The following is an 8,130-nucleotide window of genomic DNA, read 5'->3' on the forward strand; positions in this document are numbered from 1 at the left end:
TCCTCTGGAACCCTGTTACTTTCTATCAATAAAGTTTGCATGTTCTCCTATATACTTGTTTTACATAGATGCTTTGTGTTTACATGTATATTTGATGCACCCTAATCCATGCTTCAGTTATGAGTACATGTATCTTGTAGTTCGCTCTCTTGTTTTGTGCAGGATCTGTATGTAGCTGGATCGGCTAGGAGAGCAAAGAGCTGGGAGCAGGATACAAAGAGAGAAGGACAAGGATCGACTAAGCGCAAGACACCAGGTTGGTTGACCTTCTTACTATTCTCTCTGTACTTTCATAAAGTGGAACATGAAAACTTTATCATTCAGTTGTTGCTAAAGACTGTCACCTTTAGAAGGGTTAGTGTCATCCGCATCGGATACTTTTCCCCACAACAAACTGGCGACTCCGCTGGGGAGATCCTAGTATCTTGTTGTTGTAGTATTTTGCTATTCATCTCTTGAAGAAAAGAGTACCGAATCGAAAAGCTTTTGACTATATCAAAAGCGAAGTAGAGGGTTTTTCTACTCTTGCTCCTTTGCTGAGCAAATTCAAGATTTAAAGAGCTAATCTACAGATGAATCTTTACTCTTTGTGATAGATCTTTATCCTCTTGATCATCCCTTAGCCTGTACTTGACCTATAGCTTTTTATTTCAGCAAAAACAGTGCATTTTTGAGCTTTTTATGACCCGGAATTCTTAGCAGACGTAACTCTCGTGAGTCAGTGCAGGTTGTACACAGGCAGCCTGCATTATAGCGCAGGTGCTCCCTTCGGGAACTGCGCTGAGAGTGAGATTGGCAGACTAGAACCTGCGCTGGTCCAGTTAGCCCTTGTCTTGCTCAGTCTTCCTATTGTGTCTTGGCCCTGTTTGCACTTGTTTTTGGCTGATTGCTTGCTGGTCATTGTATTTGCTGTAGACCACTTCTCCTTGACTTTATTCCGCCTCAGTTGTGTGATGAAACTGTCAATGTTCTTTCAGTATTTCTTGTTTCAGTTACAGTTTCCCATTGTGAAAAGCGAACCAGTATAGCTGTGACCTCTTAGATCCTGAACTGTAAAAGTGTCTTTGTGATCTTATGAGCTAGTTTTATTACTGTTCATGGCTGTTTGAGTTTGTTTGCTTTTCACTTTTATGGTTTGAATCTATACTTTTCCTGTGTTTAAACAAGTCTATCATAAGGTGTCTTTTTTATTGTGGACAAGCTTGTTTATTTCTACTTGAAAGTTGATTCAAAAATCATACAACAGTTTCCTTTTGTTAGCATCAACATTAAGGATAACGAAAAGAAATACATGCATTGTGCATTTTGCATTTGACTGTGTGCTTGACGATTTAGGAAAATGTGCATTTTAGTGTGTGTTCTCTGATCTGTGGAAAAAGTTGTGTCTTTCTTTTCCCTCAAGTAGATTAAGGTTTTCAAAAGTTGAAAGATTGAAAATATTTGCTTCTCATTCTTAGATTGCATATAGGAAGTTGTATATATACATCTCGTGGCGAACCTGAAAGGCAAACTGTTAAGAAAGATCAACATTAAAATAAACTCAATTTACATAACAATGCTTTGGAATTTAACGCAAACATCTAGAGGTCTAGGTAGAGACGTGTTCCGGCGTCGTTAAACATAGTGACTGTCGATCTCTACGAAGGTGGGTGATTCCTCCTGAGAGTCGGTGGCACTAACACGGACTTGAGCTCCCGCGTACCGTCGCGTATATTGGGAGACCCCTATAGGCTTTTATCCTTTATCCTTAGGAAACCGTGTCGGCCGCCCTACTGATCGCGATGCAGTGAACACAGCATTCACGAAGATCGACCACCCGTACCGTAAAACGTATTCTGTGGTTTCGCGAAAGGTTTGGCACACCCTCTGCCTAGATCTCCAGAGCAGTTTCTTTTGGCCCTTTTCAAACTCTATAACTGAAAAGGTCCAACCGAGCATTTGTCACTTCGGGCTCGTTAATACATCGAAGGCGACTAGAGTCATCTTTAGATTTTTCTCGACTCTTAAAACATGAAAAAGCAAGTTTGTGTCTAAAAGCGTCGTAAATAAAATTTAGTTTAAAGCGGAACATAATCACCTGTTATTCCCACGTTGATCTTTCAGTTGAAAAGTATGGAGCCTACCAACCAAGGAAGTAACCTTGGCGGAAATCCAAATCCCTTCTCCTCTTGGGGAGATGTTGGTGCGCCTCATATGGCTACATTGTCGCTTCCAGGATTGACAATCGGCCTCCCTGTATGGCTCTTTTCAACTAATGTAGTCCAGATCGCCACTAATCCTGAGCAATCGAATCAACAGTCAGAACAATCTAGAACTACCCACCAGCCTTCCACTTCTTGTGATACTTCCTCTGATCCTTCATCTTCGCAAGGTAGAGCTGGCAAAAGTCAGCCTCCCAAGGAGAAGAAGGAAAAGAAGAAGAGAGAAAAGAAGCAGAAGGAGCCTCTGGCGAAGGCGACTGGGGGCAAGCAGAAGAAAGCTGACAAAAACCCACACACTGCACCGACCGGGCCTAAAACGCCATGTGTCATTTGCAAAGGGATCCACTTCCATCGTGATTGTCCTTGTATTCCCCGGATACTAAGGGACTGGTCCCCAAGGTTGCACAATCCGGTAGCATCAACCTCTGGTTGTCAAGTTGATTGCATTCCGTCAACTAGCGAGAGTGAAGGACGAAGAAGGGGACCAAGATCACCCTGTCTATTGTGTGAAGGTCATCATGCCATCCACAAATGTCCATTCTTAGATGAGGCCAAGAGAGTTTTGGAAGATCGCCCGGTGTCACCGGTGCAACTTCCTCCTGGATACCGAAAACTCGCGCCTAATCCCTCGATAGTTGAAAATCCAGTTGAACCACTCAGGTGGTCAGCTGAAGTGTCGGTCATTGAGAATGAACCTACCGAATCTAGACCAGACAAAAGTCTAAAGGTCGATACGGCAGTTGGCCCGGTTCTTCCTTCAGAGGTTCTATTGTCCAACGACCCCGTCATTGAAGACCCGTCTTCAAATGACACCGTCGCCGAAGAGTCATCTTCATGCGACACCCTCACTGATGAGAACAAGGATGACACCATCCAGGTTCTTTTCATCAGCACCGACTCAGATGAACATCAGGGCAATGCGCCCATTCCTTTATCGCAGGGAGGAACATCATCAGAGTCGTATCCGGCCGTATATTCGGTCCCACCACCAAGCAACCTGGTTGTATCCTTTGATTGGAATCAACTAGGCAGACCCCGGTTACCAGCCAGTGTTCCATTCAGAATCATTGTCCAGATCTATAGAATGATTATGGCTGGTACTATCATTGATGAAGGGGCGTCTGTGAGTATCCTTTCCTCTGTTTCTTGGAAAGCACTGGGTTCCCCGGCGCTTTTACCTGAGTTGAGAAATCTCTCAGGTTTTGATAAAGGAACCAGTCGACCATTAGGGATCCTCCCCGATGTACCTGTTACATTGAAAGGGAAGACCGTCAGGATGAACGTGTTGGTAGTTCAAGGACCCTTGGATTATAACCTACTCCTTGGACGCGACTATATTTATTGCATGGGAGCGATAGTCTCCTCACTCTTTAGAGTAATGTGTTTTCCGCACGAAGGAAGGGTGGTCAAGCTCGTAGACCAACTTTCACTTCCGGGATCTCGCATCGCAAATAGTCAAATACCAATCCTAAATGGTCTGTTCACTCAAGATTCGCCTCCGCCCCCAGTCCTCCTTCCCGATGAGCGCGAGTAATTCGGAAAGAAAGACTAGGACCCAGGGGGCATGCACCCTGGTCTGCTTCGGGCAGAAGAAACTCCGGGTATAAGGAAGAATTTCCGCAGAAGAACATGACTAGTCCGTACCCCGTCCGAAGGAAGTGGGGTTGTTCTGGAATAATGATCTTTTGTTAAAGTTATGTGTTTGGGAATCATTCACCTTTGTCTAAAAAAGTGGGCAATGCCCAAGTAGGAATTCCCTTATTGTAACAAGTAGTCACCATCTTTAAATTCAAGCCTCGCCCATCGAAACATATGTTTTGAAGGATAAGCAGGGGCAGTAAACTAAGAAGGAGACCGTATTGTTGTGACAGAGGGTAACCATCTTTGGACAACCCAATGATAGACACCGCCGAAGAAAGAGATTGATTTGCGGCAGCGAATAGAACCACTCTTCGGATAATAAGAAAGAGGCAAGCCTCCCTCAATAATACCAGTGTTTTATCTTTGAGTAGTGTTCTTCTATTGTCACAAATAGCTGTTTGTTCAAAGTGGGCCGACAGGAAGTCTGAGTACTGCGTAAGACCCCTTAAAATAACGAGAAGACAAGTATCGTTAGCATTAGATTAGCAAGATGACAAATAAGTAAGAACACCCAAAGAAAAACAGAAGTAGGGGAGAGGAGGGGCAGCCTCGAAATTCTATCCTATACCTGGGGGCATGCAAACTTTCTGGAGTGCAAGCTAGGGGCGGTTATTTATCTGGTTTTAAGATTAGCCGTTTCCGAACTTGCATGAAAGAAAGCCTGTGGGGCAGAAGTAAAATTTGCCAAAAGTGAGCACAGCTGTGGTAAGGCATAAGCTCTATAAAAATTGGTCCTTACGAGAGGCGTTCTTCATATGACTGGTATATCGAGCAGTTTTAGCATATAGTTCATGCTCGTTAAAAAATAAACGCAAATCTGAGCAGTTTTAGGCCTGAATTTAGGCTCGTTAAAAAATAGAAAAGTGTGAGCAAAAGTTTCCCCCAGAGTTCAAGCTCATGGAAAAAATGAACCGGTAAATAACCTTTTGAGATCGTAAATTCATCAGCCATAAGAACCTTGATCGTGTTTTCATCCATCACCTCCACTGTTCATTTGGCCGATCATTCACTTCCATTTGTGTGTTTACCTCTTTTGAGAAACAGCTGCGAAGAGTGATTTCACCTAGCCATCCTTACGACACTGCCGTGATTGGAAAATTCCAACCTGTACCTGGAATCCGTAGCTATCCATGTTTATCACTCGTTCCTCAAAAGACGAGTCTTCTTTCAGCTCTTTTCACTGACTCGTAAAATATGAAAAGTTTGCCGAGTTTTGGCCTTCCAGCTCGTTAAAGGACCGGAACGCTATCCCTCCTCTAAATTTTAATCTTTTTGGACCTGAGGGATTATTGCACAAAAGGATCGAGCGCTTGTCTTGTTCGGCTCGTTAAAAGTACCGAACAGCCATCCCTTCTGTATTGTTTTATACTTTTTCGGACTTAAGGGATTTGCTGACGAAAAAGGAATTATGGAGTTAACTTTCTGTACCTTTTTAGACTCTCTAAAAATGAAAAGGACCGAGTTTTCTTTGTCGTTAGACTCGTTAAAATGATTAAATAGCGACAAACTTGTCTTTAGACGAGAAGGAGTTTCCCTATCGCTAGGCTCGTTAAATCATAGCGATGGGCTTGCCCGAAGGGCATGTTATAGAACAAGCATATGTTATCCTCCTCAAGCTTGACAAAAATAAAGAGGTACTGGTCAGAAATGACTGGGGAAAAATTGGGAGAACATCAAAGTTTAAAGGTAGCAAGTCACTCTTGGACATGACACTTTTCCTCCGTACCTTATCGGGTTGGGTTGTTTCATTCACCGGTCTCATCACCATGGTCCTCGCCACACCATCCACATTTGGGGTAATGCTACCGATCCATCGCATCAGTGTCGTTATATGTTCAAGAGGGGTCATTCTGGAAGTGTCAACCGTGTCCCATCCACTACCATACATTATCCTTCATCCATTCATGATCGCCACCCTGAATCATATTTCACAGTTTGTTTTCACCTCCACTAAAGTCATTAGCTCCGTTCTGTGTCATTGATGTGGGATTCATTAAGGCCCTCCTTTGACGGATCGCTTCTTGTCGACTTCAGCTCATTATCCAAGAAGTTGATCTAGGAACACCCCCATCAGTACTTTGAAGCTTGCATGCCTCAATGGCAAGTTTCTCACTTCCGGCGACAGGTATACATCAATGACCTTCAACCAGAAGATTTTGCGTGGCGTTCGACGCCAAGTCCTTTTTCACGCCACGTGAATTGTACTGCAGTACCTTGAGGGTCATCGTCATTATTGGTGATCCCTCTCGCGCTTGTTAACGGTTTTCATTATTGACCGGTAATCAAGCGATGTCTTTCCATGTTCGACTTCAGCGCAATTCTCACATGGATCGACTGGTACTTAGAGTGAAGATCGAACGAGTTTGAAGACCCCGGATCTAGTTTCATCCATCCGGGCTGCGATATATATTCAGGAAATATAAAAACATTTGCCATGTACATCATTGCAGCAGATGATCATCCTATTCAAAGGATGATAGTTTCAGCAGAAAATTATCAGTCTATCTTCAGACGATCGTCTGTCATATGTACCAAAATGTATTTATAGAAAGCTGAGCATGGGAATGCCCGCCTCAGCTAGATCATGAGAATAATGATGAATGAAAAATAATGTATTGTATTGTATTGTATTACAGGGCACTCTCCTCAGCACTGGAACGAACTTCGGATCCTCTAGCTAAAGCATTTCACCCGATAAACGGCCTCATACTTTAGGGGGCAACTGTTATAGACATTTTTGTGCCTCGCGTCAAGGAGCATGGAATGTCAATAATTACAGGGATCCTCAGTCCCTAAACATGTTGTTCTTACCCCTAAAAGAACAAGGTCATCAAACAACAGCACTTCCAATCAGTTCTCCACCTGAAAACACTTCAAAACAGGCTTATTTTGGATCATGTCAGCTGCTTAACTGAGCATCTGCGCTGTATTGCAACTGTCCCACTCTATACCTGCGCTGGAAGTCAAAAACAATGAAGGCTACCTGCGCTGGGCGAGATTGGCCAAGTGGCACAGTCATCCTGCAAGGTGTCAATTGCCCAGGAAGCTTCCAAAATGACACTTGGTTCATGAGATTCGCCCTGTGATGAGTAAGAGGTACTTGATCACCATGTGTAAGCAAGGATCTCCAAGTGGACACACGAACTGAAGATTAACTGAAGATGGAGAGGACACTAGTCAGCTATATGCCAGCCTCCAGCTGACTCATCCTTTCCTCTTCCCTCCTATATATAGAGCTCTTCTATGAGGTCTAGGGAGGCTGGAATTTTGTATAAGCAAGGAGGTGCTGTTGGTATACCGCCAGGATTATTGGGTGATTGTTTTACTAGAGGTGAAGAGGAGAGTTCTTGCTGCCGAGGAAGTGCTGCTGGATTGGATCCAACATCATTGGTTGTAACTTCCTCTGGAACCCTGTTACTTTCTATCAATAAAGTTTGCATGTTCTCCTATATACTTGTTTTACATAGATGCTTTGTGTTTACATGTATATTTGATGCACCCTAATCCATGCTTCAGTTATGAGTACATGTATCTTGTAGTTCGCTCTCTTGTTTTGTGCAGGATCTGTATGTAGCTGGATCGGCTAGGAGAGCAAAGAGCTGGGAGCAGGATACAAAGAGAGAAGGACAAGGATCGACTAAGCGCAAGACACCAGGTTGGTTGACCTTCTTACTATTCTCTCTGTACTTTCATAAAGTGGAACATGAAAACTTTATCATTCAGTTGTTGCTAAAGACTGTCACCTTTAGAAGGGTTAGTGTCATCCGCATCGGATACTTTTCCCCACAACATGCATGCGGCTGTCGTTTCCTAGATCTGTTGTTTCTGACTGATTTCAGGCCGAGAGGACTGCTCTGTTGCGTTCGGAGCATCTGTTCCAGTGAGGAACCCCTTTCGTTTCACGCGAAAAGGTTTCCGGTAGCCCTAGCTGCGTCATTTTTCAGATCGGGAGGTATACAGTGTTTTTGCAGTTTACTGTTATTTTCTCTCTGCTTATTTCGGTTTCAGTTTATTTACCCCTTTTTTTAACCGGATCTATACCTTTCATTTCTGCGTATGCTCTTTGCCTTGCGACTCTGTGCGATCTGGGCAAATCAGAAACAAAAAGGAAGGATTTTTCTCATGCGTATGCTCTTTTCCCTGCACCTTAGTGTGATCTCGGAAAATCAGAAACATTGAGAAAAATATTTAGTTTTTCGGCTAAAGCTAACTTTGAGATTTTTTTTTTAAAATATCTAGTTTTTTGGCTAAAGTTAACTTCGAGCCGCAAGGTTCGTTTTTCTTTTCA

Source organism: Pinus tabuliformis, chromosome 4_2 (genome assembly GCF_031772625.1).
Source record: "Pinus tabuliformis cultivar Carrire ecotype Pingquan chromosome 4_2, CPIR1, whole genome shotgun sequence".
Lineage (NCBI taxonomy): Eukaryota > Viridiplantae > Streptophyta > Pinopsida > Pinales > Pinaceae > Pinus > Pinus tabuliformis.